The sequence below is a fragment of the Haemaphysalis longicornis genome, unplaced genomic scaffold (assembly GCF_048455015.1).
Source record: "Haemaphysalis longicornis isolate Haplotype H1 unplaced genomic scaffold, Haemaphysalis longicornis Haplotype H1 scaffold_5, whole genome shotgun sequence".
In the NCBI taxonomy this organism is placed as follows: Eukaryota; Metazoa; Arthropoda; class Arachnida; order Ixodida; family Ixodidae; genus Haemaphysalis; species Haemaphysalis longicornis.
Window position 1 is genome coordinate 129,455,325 of NW_027526385.1, and position 15,948 is coordinate 129,471,272.

The 15,948-nt window shown below is 45.9% G+C and overlaps 1 long non-coding RNA gene across 1 annotated transcript in view; it reads left to right on the forward strand.

Annotated features, from left to right (window-relative positions):
- LOC144139397 (uncharacterized) overlaps window positions 1-15,278 on the forward strand; it is a 44,939-nt gene extending 29,661 nt beyond the window's left edge. Inside the window, exons 3-4 of the long non-coding RNA XR_013316183.1 lie at window positions 14,145-14,216; window positions 15,073-15,278. This is a non-coding gene — a long non-coding RNA (uncharacterized LOC144139397). The remainder of the gene's footprint in view (window positions 1-14,144; window positions 14,217-15,072) is intronic.
- The last annotated feature ends 670 nt before the right edge of the window (window positions 15,279-15,948 follow it).

Sequence of the window (15,948 nt, forward strand, 5' to 3'; positions counted from 1 at the left end):
TTGCCCTCCCAACTGTCCGTCTTTTAGGCTCCCGGGGATAATAAATAGATGTATTTCTTGCACATTTAGTTTTTAGTTGTTGGAAAGATAAACTTTTAACCTCCTACAAAATCTGCCAAGTGTTACTTTGTGAACTTCAAGATTAAGCGGAAGGTGCAGATTTCTAGTTCCAAGGCCCTTCAAAGTGTCGACAAGCAGATGTGAAAACCGTCGCTGCCGCTCCGAAAGCAAGTTGGATGTTTTGTACCTTCAATTTATTTCGCTTGATTTCGTTATTTCCGGGAGGGTACGGGATGCCGAGTACCGATAGAACATTTTTGCTTATCTCTTCTATGTTCTCCTGAAATGTGGTGAGATCGCCATCGTCAAGATATAGCACGACGAAATTCACTTTTCCAGGATGATGTCCATGAGCTGTTTCGTACTTTGTGCGGCTTCGCTGGAAGGTCAACGCAAAATATGCACCGCAGCTTGAGGCTTCACAAGGACCCCCACACCGTCTTACGCACTTATGTCATGTCCTGTTCCAGAGAAAGTCCACTTTGTCACACTACATTCGCTTCTGTGCACCTCGAGGAACTCATATGTGTTCTTAAATCAGGTGGCACCACAATTATTTAGATATAATTATAAAGCGTATATCGGTGCATGCTCTCCCAGCAGTCGCTTAATTTCGACTAACCCCAAGCATGCATGTGCTGAATCACGACTGTGCTCCCCAAACAGTCGTTGTAGTCTCTAGCGACATCGCGACTTACGTGAACACACTTCTTTGCCTCTTCGGTCAATGGTGTCATCTACCTTCATCGGGAAGTATTTCCTACAGCGCAAGCAAAGCTTCTGACCACTGTAGGTCGACTCTTTGAAGCTCCTTGGAACTAGAAATCGGCCCCTTCCGCTTAACCTTGAAGTGTCCGAAGTAAAGGTTGGCAGATTTTTTGGGGAGGATAACGTTTATCTTTCCAACAACTAAAAACTAAATGTTCAATAAACACATATATTTATTGTCCCCGGGAGCCTGAAAGATGGACAGTTGGGAAGGCGAAGTAATGTTGCAGTTAGCACTTCACATGTACAAGGCAGAATGGAAATACATCCATACCCAGCTTTCGCGCTCAAAATTTCGACCTCTCAGGTACCTAGGAAAACCACTTTAGTGAACTGATATTTGACATAACGCAAGACGTCAACATGAAATTGTAAACACTAAGAGAATACTTCTGAATTCTGAACAGTTTTTATGCAATTCGCTGTCATATCTTACTCCCCATGCATTTGTATGGGATAGTTTCTATGACTCGGGAACCTAGTCGCGGAACGCGCCAGACTTGAACCTGTGCACAAAGCAAGTTTTCACCCCCAATAATACCTGCGCAAAATACCTGCGCAAAATAACCTGCGCAAACATTTCGTTAAATAAATACAGAGTAATCACGTTGAAAGGACTGCGGTGAGCGGGAAATCTGCAGATGTTTGACCATGACGATCGCATGTGAAATATTCTCAGTGGCAGCAGAGTGGTTACTTGCTTATAAATGGCGTAAATTACCAATAATGTGCGAGTAAGCAGTGTCAGAAATCGAACTTATGGTTTTGTGACCCAGCTAAGGCAAGGCGATAAAGAAATGCTGTTAAAATGACACCCTTACACTGGTGGGAGACGCAACTTGAGAAGCCTCACAATTATTTTAATGCCTTCCGCCACTAAAAAGTTGAACAATGGGTAAATGTGATTACTATGATCAGCTTTCTTTATATCAGTCGCAATATTTTTAAAATATGTTAAAAACGGCCATATATATTTGTCTTTTTTCACTGCGAACTGCCATGCAATCGTTGACTGGACATTACAAAATGGGTTGAATGTTATCTTATTTTTTCAGGTTGGAACAAAAATAATGCAACACCTTCTTAGCTTTCTAGAATACTCAGGAACTGATTGCCATTTTCTGCAAATATCGTGAAAATTGTGAAATATGATTTTTCGAAATGATGTCGAAAGGTGGGCCTTTTTTGCAAACTTTAATTTTTCGTTGCACTTTATGAAGTGGTATTTTGACAATTTTTTTTCTGGAGCATTGAGGAGAGTATCAGGTGTTCAACAACCCCACTTAAACAGGTAAAAAAACTAGCAGCTTAGCCTTTAGGCTGACGTGTAAAAAGAATTTTTTTAGAAGTGTTTCCTTTGAACAATATTGCTCTCTCTTCTAGGTTTTGGAAATATTTTCTCAAAGAATATAAATATGTCAAATTAAATTTTCGCGAATCTAGCGGAAAAAGTTGCTAATATTTGTTTAAAATATTACCAAAAGTTGGAAAAACTTTCGCTTCGTTTTACAGGCCCCCTTAGTTGCCACACCAAGCAATGTGGAAAGTAGCCCGGCCCGATCCCGTTTGAAATATTTGTTTATTAAATCAACGATGGTGTTTCTCACTAAATAAGGCAATTTCCATGGTGAAGGTACAATTATCAACACAATATTAAACTTTCATCTCAAACAAAAAATGGTCATGGCACCCCTTTGGCGGTCCTTATCTGCACGCAGCCACCCGCAAGATAACTGCACTGCTCACCGCAGGTATTGACTGGGGAGTCGGGACGGCTGCCATTTGATCAATTGGTTGATTGATTGGAGGGTTTTACACGCCGACGCAAGGCAGGCGATGAGGCGCGCCGTATTGGAGGGCTCCCGATTAGTTTTCCGCAACTGGGGATCTTTAACGTCCGCCGAAATGTTGTACACACGGCCGTTTTTGCTTTTTCCATCTATAAGAAAGCGGTCGCGGCGGCCTGGAATCAACTCGCTACCTCGTGCACAGCAGCGCAAACGGCTCCCATTTCAGCTGGGCCATTTGTTGTTCTTGTACGCCATCGCTACGAAGCTCCTACAACAGCGCTCTAGTTATGGTGAAAACGCCACAGCCGCTGAAAAGGTTACCGTAGAGTAGTGATCCGTACTTTGGTAAAACATTGTTTCTTGCTAAGAATCACAGCCCTTCAACGTATAGAAGGTATATATCGGATCTGTTTAACACAAATTCTGGTCTTCCGTCTGAACCGTTGCAGTTAAATAGGTGAGCTCCGCTTACAAAAACACTTTCCTTTTTTGAAGCGAAAGTAAAAAGGCACCCGAATATTGAAGTTAAACAGGATTCATTGATAGATTTTAGGCTTTAACGCGCCGACGCAACGCAGGCGATGAGGCTAAACGTAGTGGAGGGCTATGAATTAATTTTGACCACCCGGCTATCTTTAACGTGCGCCAAAATCTCGTACACACAGGCGTTTTTAGTTTTCGCCTCCTTCCAAAAAGCGGCCGCCGCGGACGGGAACCGAACCTGCGACCTCGTGCTCAGCAGCAGAACGCCTTAGCCAGTGAGCCACTGCGGTGGGTAGTTAAACAAAATGCTCCAAAATAAGAATGCTATTCGAGCACAGAGATACCGTAGCAGTGTAGTATACATACTCTGTTGAAGTTTCTCTAGCAAAGAAGCGGGTCTACACTTAATCTTACATTCTCGGTGAAGGCCGGTATTGTATGTACTTATCCGTAAAATCTATTGATTGATAGTGGCGTTGTACCTTTTATACGAGCAGTCACACGTTGCACTTCAAGCGATGCGAAGCTGGAGAGTTCGGGGAATAACTTCCCACCATTTGACGGAACCCTGCAACCCTACGCAGCAATATTTCTGCAAACTGGCTCCCATTGTCGCCGGCAGCTATGGGAAGGTCGCTATCTGTAAGGCCAGTCGTCATCTTGAGTGACCGCATCTGCATCAAACATTGCCTTTTTATCGATCTTTGCTACATATTTTAGTTGATCTCCAAAAGCGAGTTTCGTGGTCGTTTTGCCTAACCGCAAGGTTTTCTCCCAGCCCATATTATCGGCCTCTCATACCTTTGTGTCTCCATAGGGTGGAGTTGTGTCTACTTTATACTGCCTGGGCTGGTTCCTTGCTGTGGGTTGTCGGCAAGTCACAAATAGTTCTGCCAACATTTACCTTCTTTGAAGTGCGGAGCACTTTAGGTGCCCGGCTTGTCATTGTAGCTCGTTCGGCGTCAGGGGGTCAGACACTCAACAAAGGCTTGGAAAACGGAGCTGCTGCCCTACGCCGGGATTGAACCTGAGTATCTCGGGTTACGATGCTAATGTCTATCCTGATAGGGCAAACAGGCCAACGTTACTCGTATGAAAATTGTTACCGGAGATTTTTGCTCTTAGCCGTTTCCACGGACTCTGCCGCTTGTAGGCCACAATTGCGTACCCAACATAAAATAATAGAACCATCAGGAAATCAACTATTAATTACCTCAAAATGATTAAAAATAAACGAGTTTCACCTTTTCTTCTATGGTTCCATGGACGGCCAAAAGTGTGCTTAACTCGAGCGAAAACGTGCTATTTCTCGTGAAAGACAGCGATGCCGGACTCCCTAGGTCATGTCTTCGGCCGTTACTATATGCCCAAATATTGCATAAAAACACATAAACACCAGGTACTCTACAATAGAAAACCAAACAATGCCGAACCACTGCTCCGCAATTATTACAGTTTTCATGTTGAGTGGAACTTTTTTACTTTTTCGTTGTTCAATTACTTCAATTTTGAACTTCTTTAAAGATTTTCTATAATGAGAAAAGCTTCGTCAGCCTTCCCCTGGAGAGTGGTGTAAATCATGTATTTTACCGTGCCTAAAAATGCCTCGGCCTCTAGAAGCTTAACAACTAACACGAACTGCTCACACTGACATTCCTGTTGTTCGTGAGATCTGGCGTCCAACGCCGCAACGCTGGGGTCACTTAACGTAGCTTGGTTCACGTGGTAGTGGGTACAAAAGATTCTAAGCTCTGTAGGACATCGAGGTGCCATCAAGGCGATCACTAATTCCGCCCTGAAATTGACTGAACTCTGTAGGCTTATCTTTCCGACGAGTACCGGCACGTCTACCAGTCTGCGAACATGAGCAATTGTTTTCAGGCGAACAGCGTTTGCATCAATTAAGTTATTTTGCTGGTATCCCCCTACTGCGTGGGTAAAACACACACATAAATTTGCCTAGCATAACAACATGTTACTCATTTTTGAGGTCTTTGTAAACGTGATCAATAAATGTTTCTTTTTGAATGCAAAGCATCTTACCCTCGGGGCTACGTCCGGCGTCCGTCCGTTGTCCGCACCTCTCCCCCTACACTATAAAAACAGAAATAGTTAGCGGCACCCAGTTTCGATCCCACGGCTGTCTGGCTTTAACGGGAGGTACGCGGCGCTCTTCCCACTGCGCTACAAAACCGAGACAGAAGCAAGTGCTACGAACGCACCTTATGTCCTTGACTCATTCAAACAATGCCAACAAGCTACTGATACAACGAAGGCACGCGCAGCTGAACGTCAACGGAAACGACGAACTGAAAAACTTAGAGGAGGACGTTGAATTTCCTGTGGGAAAGCTGTGTCGGGAAGCGCCACGCGCCTTGAAGCTCAACCAGAGAAGAGGACGAAGAGGGCAGGCAGCGGGGTAGGAGCGTGAACACGCAATAAAGAAAGACGAGAACCAGGAGGTGTTCGATCAGGTAACGCCAGTGTCGGTCTCTTCGCTGTCTCTACATTTCTCTTTCTCTACATGGGGGTTCACACTACGTTCCCATTCGTGCTCCGATAAATTAAACAACATAATGTCAACACAATAGAACCTACACGGAAGAAGCTACGGTTGGGCAAAAAGAGATTTTTTTAAATGCAATGCATCTCTTCGTCGACCCTCGGTCGGCCACCCTCGGTCGTCCGTCGGCGTCCGGCGTCCGCACCTCCCCTTCTCGTACCCCTCTCCACCCGAGCTGTGATAACGCCGCTCGCCTCCTCAACGCTCGGCTCATCTCGTGCCGGCTCAGGAAGACAGCGGCAACACTGTCGCTCCAGGAGCCCTAACCAGCTGTGATAACGCCGATTTCCTCGTCACCGCTAGGCTTGTCTCGTGCTGTCTCAGGAAGACACCGGCAACACTGTCGCTCCAAGAGCCCTAACCAGCTGTGAAAACGCCACTCGCCCCCTTGCAGCTCGGCTCGTCTCGTGCCGGCTCAAAAAGACACCGGCGACACTGTGCTCCAGGAGCCATCTCATGGTCGGGGCTATGTCCCTCCCTTGTAGTTGCGCCGTCCACACCCCCACTGTGCATGCGCGTCTCTCCGCCATTATCCTCTCCACCATCTGTGTAAAAGCAGGTGCGCGTGCTGCGCGGCGTTCAGTCTGCTCCGAGACACAGCCTGCGGCAGTTCTGCTCCTGTGTGGAACCTACACGGAACCCCCATGCTTTGCATCACCACATAGTTCCCTTCAGGGAGATGGAGTAATTTTTTTACTTTGTTCGTTTGGAGCGTAAACACAGAGAGCCCTCCAATTCTGTAACTGTCAATTGTATATCACATAAACATGTACAGTGTTTCAGGCGTAATCACTTTATAAACAAATTGGTGGCGATTTTTCGCAGAAGCAGTATAAATACTGTCGATTCAGCAACACAGAATACACAGAAACACAATAACTCTCGCACAAATGTTTCATTCACCACGCGATTCTCGTGTTGCTCACTGTCTACTTTTTTACAAATACCAAATGCAGTTCTTGTTCTACACCTAAGCGGGAAATTGGTTACTATTTGTTGTTCAAACCAGCCTTTACACGTAAGTGCCTACGCATATCCCTCGGCCTCCGGAAAGGGTCGTCGTGATTGGTACAATCGCTTAAGCTGGCTGTTGCCTTTCGACGTGATTCGACATAAGGAAACTCTGTGAATACATGTGCGACATCACCTGCACGCGAAGGGTCATATAATAAGACGCTGGTTCAAAATGATTATTCGAGCTTTGGGCAATCCTTCTGTTCCCTCTGAGCCACCAAAAGAAATGCTATCTAATTTTACACCCTGGACCTTTTTGCTCCTACGTAATAAATGCAACATCCCCGAACTTCACTCGAAAAAAAGCATGTCTCAAAGTGGACTCCTATAATTACAACTTTACCATGTCATCCGGCTGTACTCTGCCGCACACCACATCTTCACAGATGGCTCACGCACCCCTGAGCGCCGTTCCCCCGGAATATGTATTCCTTCTAATGGCCAGATGTTATCCTGCCGCCTCGAGCATGCGACATTATCTTTGTCCGCCTAGCTCCACGCCATCTAAGCAGCTATACTCTACATTTTAGGCCTGTGGCCAAAGCAATAAACTGTTTTCACGGAATCGAAGGCGGCTCTCGAGAACTTGAAACGCCGCGACCGCTACATCATTCTTGAGCATGCCTCTCGTGACGTCACATACCTGCATCACCTTGCCAGTGACGCTGGACACCGTATAACATTTCAGTGGCTTTCCGGTCACTGTGCTATTCTAGGAAATGAGAAGGTGAATGAAGCTGCTTGTACGGGCCTAGAAATGCGCAACGTAAGGAAGATTTTCCTCACTAAGTGTGATACCACAGCTATGTCGAGGCACTCGTTTAACCGGAATGGAAGCATCTCTTGTACCTTCCAGTGTGCCACCATGCCTTTCTACGCTACATCAACCCTGAGCTCTGGATGAGGCTGCCAGGCGTACTTCCGCACCGATTGGAGACGTTATACCACCGACTTCGTCTCAACACAGCGCTTACGAAGTCATGCCTTTTTCGACTTGGTGTCACCAAAACCCCTTACTGCGACAACTGCGGATCGCTGGAAATTGTTTAGCATTTTCTGTTGGAATGTTCCGCATATATTCACGCAATCTGAGGTCTAGTGCAGAAACTAGAGCGCCTGAGTAAGGACCAATTACCTTGAAAGTACTTCTTTGGTCCATGGCCATCTCCATCGGCTCAACGCAAAGTACTGGCGGCGGTGTTCGACTATCTGGACGAGATTGGCGTCATTGCAGTAATATAGAGTTTGGAAGACACACTTTGTAATTTACACTACCCACACAAGCTGAGTATTTTTTTATTTTTTTATCTTCTTTCATATCTTGTCGATGTTTCTTTTTCTGCTTCGCTGTAATTTAGCGGGCCCTCCCTTTAGCGCTTCAACAACCCCCGAGGAGAATCATGTCGGTGTCGAAATTCTGTCAAACATCTCGGCTACAGGCATATACGATGGACTGGCGGCACCAACACTTGGTTCACAAAAGTGAGGTTTATGCGATTGTTTCGCGAGGTAGCGACTGCTTCGGAGCTGTTATGAAGGAGTATAACGGGTTATTCACGCGCACGAGTAGTAGAAAATTCCCGTGTGTCTTGATATCTACATTATGTTCTCCTCACTACTGACATTTTTCTAGGTCGATCGACTGTGTTTGAGAGACTCAGGAAGTGCACTACGTCTTCGGTGGGCGCGGTAGGCAATAATTATAGCGCAATTATCAGCAAGCCGATGTCAAACTTTGCGCACACTGCTGGCCAACTTCATCAGGCGCACAAAAGATTTAAGTGGGCTTTTTTGCAATACCTATATGCAAGCGGATAGCCACTCCCGCCGCCCCCTTGCAGTTTTTTTAGGCTTATAACTGCTGTTTCAGCGGTGCGCACCTCTGGATTGCGATGTCGGTGGCGATGAGCTTCTGTTCAGGCGGCCACTTTAGCTGCAGTGGCCGGCGCAGCATATCCCTTGAATCAAGAAGGTGTCGCGTGATCGTCGAATGCACAACAGCACGCGCTATATATCACGCGGCCTCGGCATACCGCCATCCCAATCACACTTTTGCCATTCTGTCCGCATTCGCTTTTCTGCTCGCTCTATCTCTTCAATCTTCGGGTGTACTCTTCGTTCGCTCTGTTTCTGCTCGGTCGGCAGTGACGCCAAAGCGGAGGAAAGGGCGTTGGAGAGAATGCCCGTTAAAAAGCAAATAATACCTAGCGGCGGCAAAATTTATGACAAGACTAGCCTATTTATAGCAATATACATGTGATTTTTTTATTAGGCGATAAGAAAATTTTTATCCCTTGATTTCAAAGCTTCCGGGTGAGTCCTTCATTTAACAACTTGCGAGTGAGGGCTTTTTCTGTCGCAAATTGAATCCCCGGTGAGACGTAAAAAACTTCTTTGTTAACCTGTAGCAGCATCATAATAGCTCAATAATTATTATCTCTCCCTGACGACCCATTCTGCTGACTCCAAAATCCCAGTTGAGTCGATCCTGCCATGGCGGTGTTTCTTATGAGCTAAAGTTAAGTCACCCCCGCCTTAATATTTCGGAGCCCGTGAAATCTACCGGAGTGGTAAAAAGATTTCCGCAATTCACCACTACTTTCTTGCAGCTCGTACAACGAATGCGCCTTTGTTTTGAATATATACGTCGGTGAAAAATATCTCCAGAAATGTGATTACTCCTCGCCTGATAACCACTTCCACCTTTTATGGGAAAATAAGCCACGCTAAAATGCAAGCAATAGTGTGTGGCTCTGCCTCGGTTACTACGGGCACACTCACGCCTCGCAGCAAAAAAGAAAGGACATTTTATGAAATGAAGGAGTAAAAATCACGTTGATGCATCTTTCATAGGAATCGGTAAAACACGAAAGCGAAATGTGCCTTCAGAGGATCATTTAAATGTTTATTGTGTATCCATTAAGACTTGCACATCGCTACTTTTATTACGTTGGTATGGCAACGTTAGACACATAGACGTTTCACACTGGATTGCACTCGCCGGAACCTTGCATAAATCTGACTGAGAGTACAGCCCTTCAAAACTGTGCGAACCAAACGAACCGAAACTGAAACTGAAAGCAGCTGGGGGCGGAGGGTGCCTCGATTCAGCCACGTCCCGCGTACACGAAGGCGCTGGCATCGAGCCGCCTACTGTCGGAGCTTATTAGCGTCATGATGAACTACTGCGCTTCGCCTCTATTAGACAGCAGCACGACCTGAATGAAGAAAGTGGAGAAGATGTAACCTGCGTTCGTAGACCTACTTGCGCTTGCATCCATAGCGCAGTTGGCACAGCGGTTGTGAATTTCCTTCTCCGGTGACAGTCTTCGCTGCTCGAATCCGGGCGCGTAATGAAACTTTTTCTGCCGGTGTCATTTTCATAAAGGATGTGACAGCGGTAAGATATTGGTGTACCCGGCCGTAAAACGCTCTCCTGGTAATAAATGATTTGAAATTTGGGAAGAAACAGAATAGCTCGCACAGGAATTAAAAAATCGCACTTCTCCATTAAAAATGATGATAACATTCGTCACCACTTAACCCAGGTAGGACACACAAGACCCAACCAAAAGTGAAATGCACTGCTAATTCGAAGGGCATGGGCATGTGGAGGCGGCGGAATGTGAGACGATTAGGTGTCGTTTCGCCCACATGGGGAACCAAATCAAGGAGTGAACGTTGCAGTAATAAAATACACAAGCCGCGGGTACACTTTTTTTATTGGACTTCAACGTCAGCTGCTCAATTGGCATAAGAAGTTTATTTGTACAGTGTATACATTTCACAAGCATTAAAGGCGTTCAGAGGAGTTAAGTACCTGATAAAGCCCTCTGACGTCAGTTTGTACACGATCCCGCATGTTCGCTGCATGATATCATGATATTTTCCAGAAGGGAATAATCGCGGACCCGTCTTACTCGATAAGTCCGTCGCTGCGCGGTTAGCGGAGAATATATGTCCCATATGGTCAATGTTGCCAGGCCCTCACCTTAGGAAAACAAGACCCAGAATTAAATTATTTCTCTGATGCTCATCCCGGAGTATATTTTGTATAATCCACCGTATGACTTTCGTAGACGGTTACTGCAATTTACACCGCATTGCTTTTCCAAGGTAGGGATCAATATCCGAGTTGTGATATTTACACGAGTAATGGCGTGCTGTCAGGTATGAGTGCTCCGACAGATTAGGTGAGCGTACACAACCGATTTACATTACGTATTATAGCTTTAGCATGATCGTGTGAGTAGGCGCTGCTTACGGTGGCTGTTAGCACTTTTCAGTGCAGTGAAAATGCAATCAGTTCAGTGCATAGGCCAGCTTCGCGACACTAATCTAAGGCACACACCCGGTGCTTGTACAAAACGAGAGTACCAATCTTGTACATTATGCAACTTTGAGAATAGAGTGACTGCGCTACATAACGATGGGTTTTAATCGCATGCAAACCGTACAACTCCGTCGTAAACGTGCCGCATAGCAGCGCCGACACTGGGGATCGAGCTGGCAGGACTCACGGCTTCCTGTGGAAACGGCCTGGAAGGGAAATTCTAGTGGCGCACCTAAAGGCAGCGCTGATGGGCTATAGGAATCAAATATTCCTCTCCATAGTGTGAAGCTGAGCGCGTACAATTGTCCTGTAGCAACGCTTTGCATGTAACAAAACACTACTCTTTTTAGCGTGCGCGGCAATGAGGTAAAATTGCATTAAAAGTAGCACGTCACGGCATGCGAGCGTGACCTGCAAACCGCTCCATGGATTTGTAATTCGGTTAATATAGGGCTTTGAGCAAAAAATAGTGAAGAGTCTCCGAAGTTTTTATACTGCTTTCGTTTGTGAAGTTAAATGATCGCACACCCATTATCCCCAAACTCGCTGCCATCCGCAATCAGGAAAGACGCAGTGCGAGCGACAGGCTGTGGCAGAACTTGATGGCTGCAGAAGAGACAAAGGCGGGAGGCACCAAGGTAACACAACAGGGGCAGCTTTTATTGCAGCGTGCCATCAAATATAAATTATACATGTTCATTGTGAGCCATAACAATACCATTAGGAGCGAGTCAAAACAATATCCTCAGATCTGGACGGCTCAACTGATGAATGGGACACTGGAGCAGCGGAGCCATGCAAGGGCGGCGGCGGCATTGCGTTTCGAAAGGGTCGCAAATGGCCCACTCGCCCTCATGCCCACGGTCAAGGCTATAGGATTACACTTTTACACTGTACCTCGGTCCCTATAGCAGCTGGCCGAAAAGTCCACTCACGACGCGACGCTGAAGTCGAGACTCTCCGTTGCGTTCTCCGGTTTCCATGAGACATATCACGCCTGTTGGCTCTTTCTTGGCTCCAGTACGGTGCTGAAACTGGTCCTCGGCCGAGAGGTAGAAGGGCAACGCCACCCTTCCGGCCCAAGTGAACCCGCGTGGTGCTGGGGTGCTCCAGAAAAGGTTTCCATAGAATAAGCTAGCGAGTTTCGCAAAAGCGGCCGTGAAGAATGCTAGCCCAAAGGGGTTCCCGTGAAAGATGCGATCCCAACACGTACATTCGTCAGTGTGTGTGGCAGAAATTCTGCACTGTGTATCTTAGCGCAATCCTGGAAACGTTGGTGGACATGGAAGTGTTTCGAAAAAGGAAGCATATAAGCACTGCAACGCGAATCAGGGAGGACAGTGTCAACAGCGTAATTACGTGAACTCCACAAATCAGCGCATGCTTTCTCGCCGAAAACATTAGGAGATCAAGTGTATCGGGAGTTTTATAAGGCTCATTGCCATTAAGTGTAATTTTCTGCTTCGCAGAAATGTTCACTTCTGTGTGTATGTGCAAAGATTTAATATACGTCTTGGAAATGTTAAACTCTTACGCACCGACGACCACAGAATCTACGAAGCCCAACATTATTATGAAAACAAGGTCTCCGCAATTGAGACGTTAATACAAGTTGTTAAAAGTGATATTTCTTACTATGGCACGACAGTGTTTGAAATGGGCTCATATTGCCGTGGTATTATCCAAGCTATTAAATATGTCGTTCCAGTCCATACTTTATTAAATATAACAAAAAACTTTGCCACCCATTTTTGTTTTTAAAAGATTCTAGCGCAAAAGTTTCTGACAACAAACATGCGTGGATGTGCGTCACATTTGTCGCTAAAATTCCGTCAAACGTTCGCCGAGTGTGCGTCCAATATCCCGTCAAACGGTAAAATACCCAAGTAGCAGGTATAAATGACCTCATGCAACGATTTTTCGCGCGCGAAAAAAGCGCATCTTCGAAGGATGTAAATGTATACTGATACGTCGTGTATGAGATAACGATACACTATTGTAATCCTTCTTCAAGATATCGACATATATTGTTTTATCTTTAACCGGTCCTTTTTCGAACTTTATAAGTAGCCCTTCTGAAACAACGATATTTCGTTTTGACGTACGCGCCGTGTGCCCGGACGCCTAATCAAAGCTTTCGGTCTATAAACCCCTCCATGGGGCAATGCATTATTTTTTTTGCAGGACTCGATCAGCCCAACTAAAAAAACTTTTCTCTAAACGAGCTGATGATGGTGACGAATAATAACGGTGTTCGTTCTAGTCGGAAGGCATGTATTCCTTGTGAGGAAAAAGGGACGGGTGGGTAAGAAAAATAAGGAATCTTTTGTGCTACGTATTCAGGGCAGCTGAACAAATGATGGAACTGATTTTGGGCATAAATCTGCCCTGCTCTACTTTCTACATGAATGACTTACTTGAATGCTCTACTTGAATGACTTCACGACTGTTCGGTATTTGGACTCGGTTATGCATACATCACTTAAGTCTGCCGCAATAAATCATGACGCGGCATATCTCTAGACGACTGTTTGTCACTCTGGTTATTCCTATGCCTATACTTATTTTTGGAACTTTTATCTGGCAAGGAATCGTATGTAGCGATGCGCTAGATTTCTGGTGCGCATCTTACAGCGTTGCCCCGCACTGTCTTGGACCGCCGCAATAGATCTAGCTTTGAACTTCGCCTCAGTTCTTTGGATGCTTAGTCTAAATGGTACTTCAACTTCTCTGAAACTGTTGAGCACAAACTTAGTCTTTTTTGTCGATGCTGGGATTTCCCGGCATGATTCGTGTGGGATTCTTTCCCGCTTTAGACCCCTGTAACCTGATCCATCGTACACCGCTGTATGTATCAGTACCAAACGCTTCGATTTACGATAATGGTAGCGTTAGAGTACACTTAGGAAAAGATGACGGTGGCAGAAGAGAAAAGACCGGGGAGTTTCTAGGTATCAGGCGGAACAAATCGTAATATTTATCTACATTGTGCACGTGCAAGTCGCTTATCCGATAAAGAAAGGAGAAAACGAATTAGGCGTTTAAACCAACAAAGCAAAACAGTGCAATAGACAACTTGCAGTGGTTCCAGGAATAACGGGTTATGCGGCTTGTTTCTTTCATTATCCTACAGAGGCGAGTTGGGTGCCACGACACTGTTGGTGGGCGGTATGGTGCGGATGCAGATAATGGAACGCCTTGTGTGGTATGTACAATTACGTTTTTGATAAAGAGCGTTTAACTTCATATTCATCAATTTAACAGAACGCTTTTGTCTTCATTTGTATTTACATCAAAACTTTTTCTAATGTTCATATAAATTGCAGTAAAACACTGATTATTGGACTTTCAACTTTTCGGTACTGTGAAAACGCATAGTAAAATGCGGTTGCCACAAAATACCAAAACGAAACACGCCTAAAAATACAGTTTGCCGCGACAATCTATGCTAAAGTTCTTCCATGTGAAGTACAATGCTTTGCAGGGCTCGGAAACCCAAAATATAGAGGAAGGTTTTGAGAAAGGAATATGACAGTGCCGGTTTCAATCCCGCTGTATAAAAACAAACCTTTTACCTCACTGCATAAGCACGATTGCCGCCACTCAGTGTGAATCACAGCACATACAATCACGACAAACACATCAAAAAGCACAGGCCTGTCAGAATAACATTGTTGGTGATTGACTGCTGAGTTCGAAAAAGGAACCCACGGACACTGCTTTGCCCACCGCTGCACTATAAGAGGAGATTCAAGCGAACAGAGGAGAAAGGGTTTGTGCAAGCTAGCGGTTAGCTGCTGGGGCTGAGAGTGGCAAAAGGGGAGACGAAGCAGAACGCTATTCCAGAGAGAACCAACTGAGAGGGCTCAAAGTGTGGGGAGATACACCGTGGCACTTTAGCGAATTTCGACGGTACTCGAATACTTCGTTATGAAACTTGGGTACTACATAATAGGGGGTTCCACTGCGTAGGCGAAACTTGAAAAATATCCCGCACAATGTTTCTTTTTGTGTGCAACATAAGTTTTACTGCTGGTTACACTGCCTTTTTATTTTTTTAGCATGTGGTCACTGGAGCATACGGAACGTGCCAAAACGGGTATTGCGTTTCTTAAGCAAAGTAACGCATTGGTTTCCACTTGGAAGAGGCACTTGGAAGAGTCATTTGGAAGAGGCACTTTTGGAAGAGACACTTTGTCTGGACTCGCGGCCCTTTATTTATTTTCAGGCCGGTTATCAGTCATAATAAAGCACTATTCCGCGTTTATTGTGAGCATTTACTACTAAACATAATTGCAATAAAGCATGCGATTTTTAAGAACGACTGAAATATTTTATTTCTAGATAAAGGAAACATACTTGATTTTCTTTTTCGTGCTGCCAGGTTCTTCTTTCTGTGTTTTTTTAAATGCGACGCTGAATAAGGAGCACCCCTTACGCGCAGCCTGTCACTGCTGCGTGTGTCCCGCGTCCGCGATAGCGCGCTCTCCCCCTCCGCGATAGCGCGATCTCCCCCGCAACATCTGTGGCGCGTGCACCCGTCGGTGGCGGCGCTGCGCTCGCGCTGCACTCCGCGTTCGCTCAGCGGTTTGCGCATGTGCAGTGCTCTCTCTCTCCGCGGTCTCTCTCTCCTTCGGAGCCGGCATACAAGCGGCTTTCCGCGCTCCGGCAGCTCAGGCCGCTCTTTTGTTCGCCGGCGCTCGCTTACTTCGCTTGCTCACGCTTGCTTGCTCTCTCGACGATTGCTTGATGCGACGGTTCCCTGAGTGAGTGGGATGCCGACTCAGTGCCAGCAACACCACAACCCCGCCCCCCCCTGGAACCCCCTTCAGCGTCGCATCAGACCAGGGTTCCCGCGAGGGGAGATCGGCGTAATGTTTTCAGCTTTTGTAGATCAGTGTACTTGATGTTTATACAGGAGTGCGCAAACAAGACGT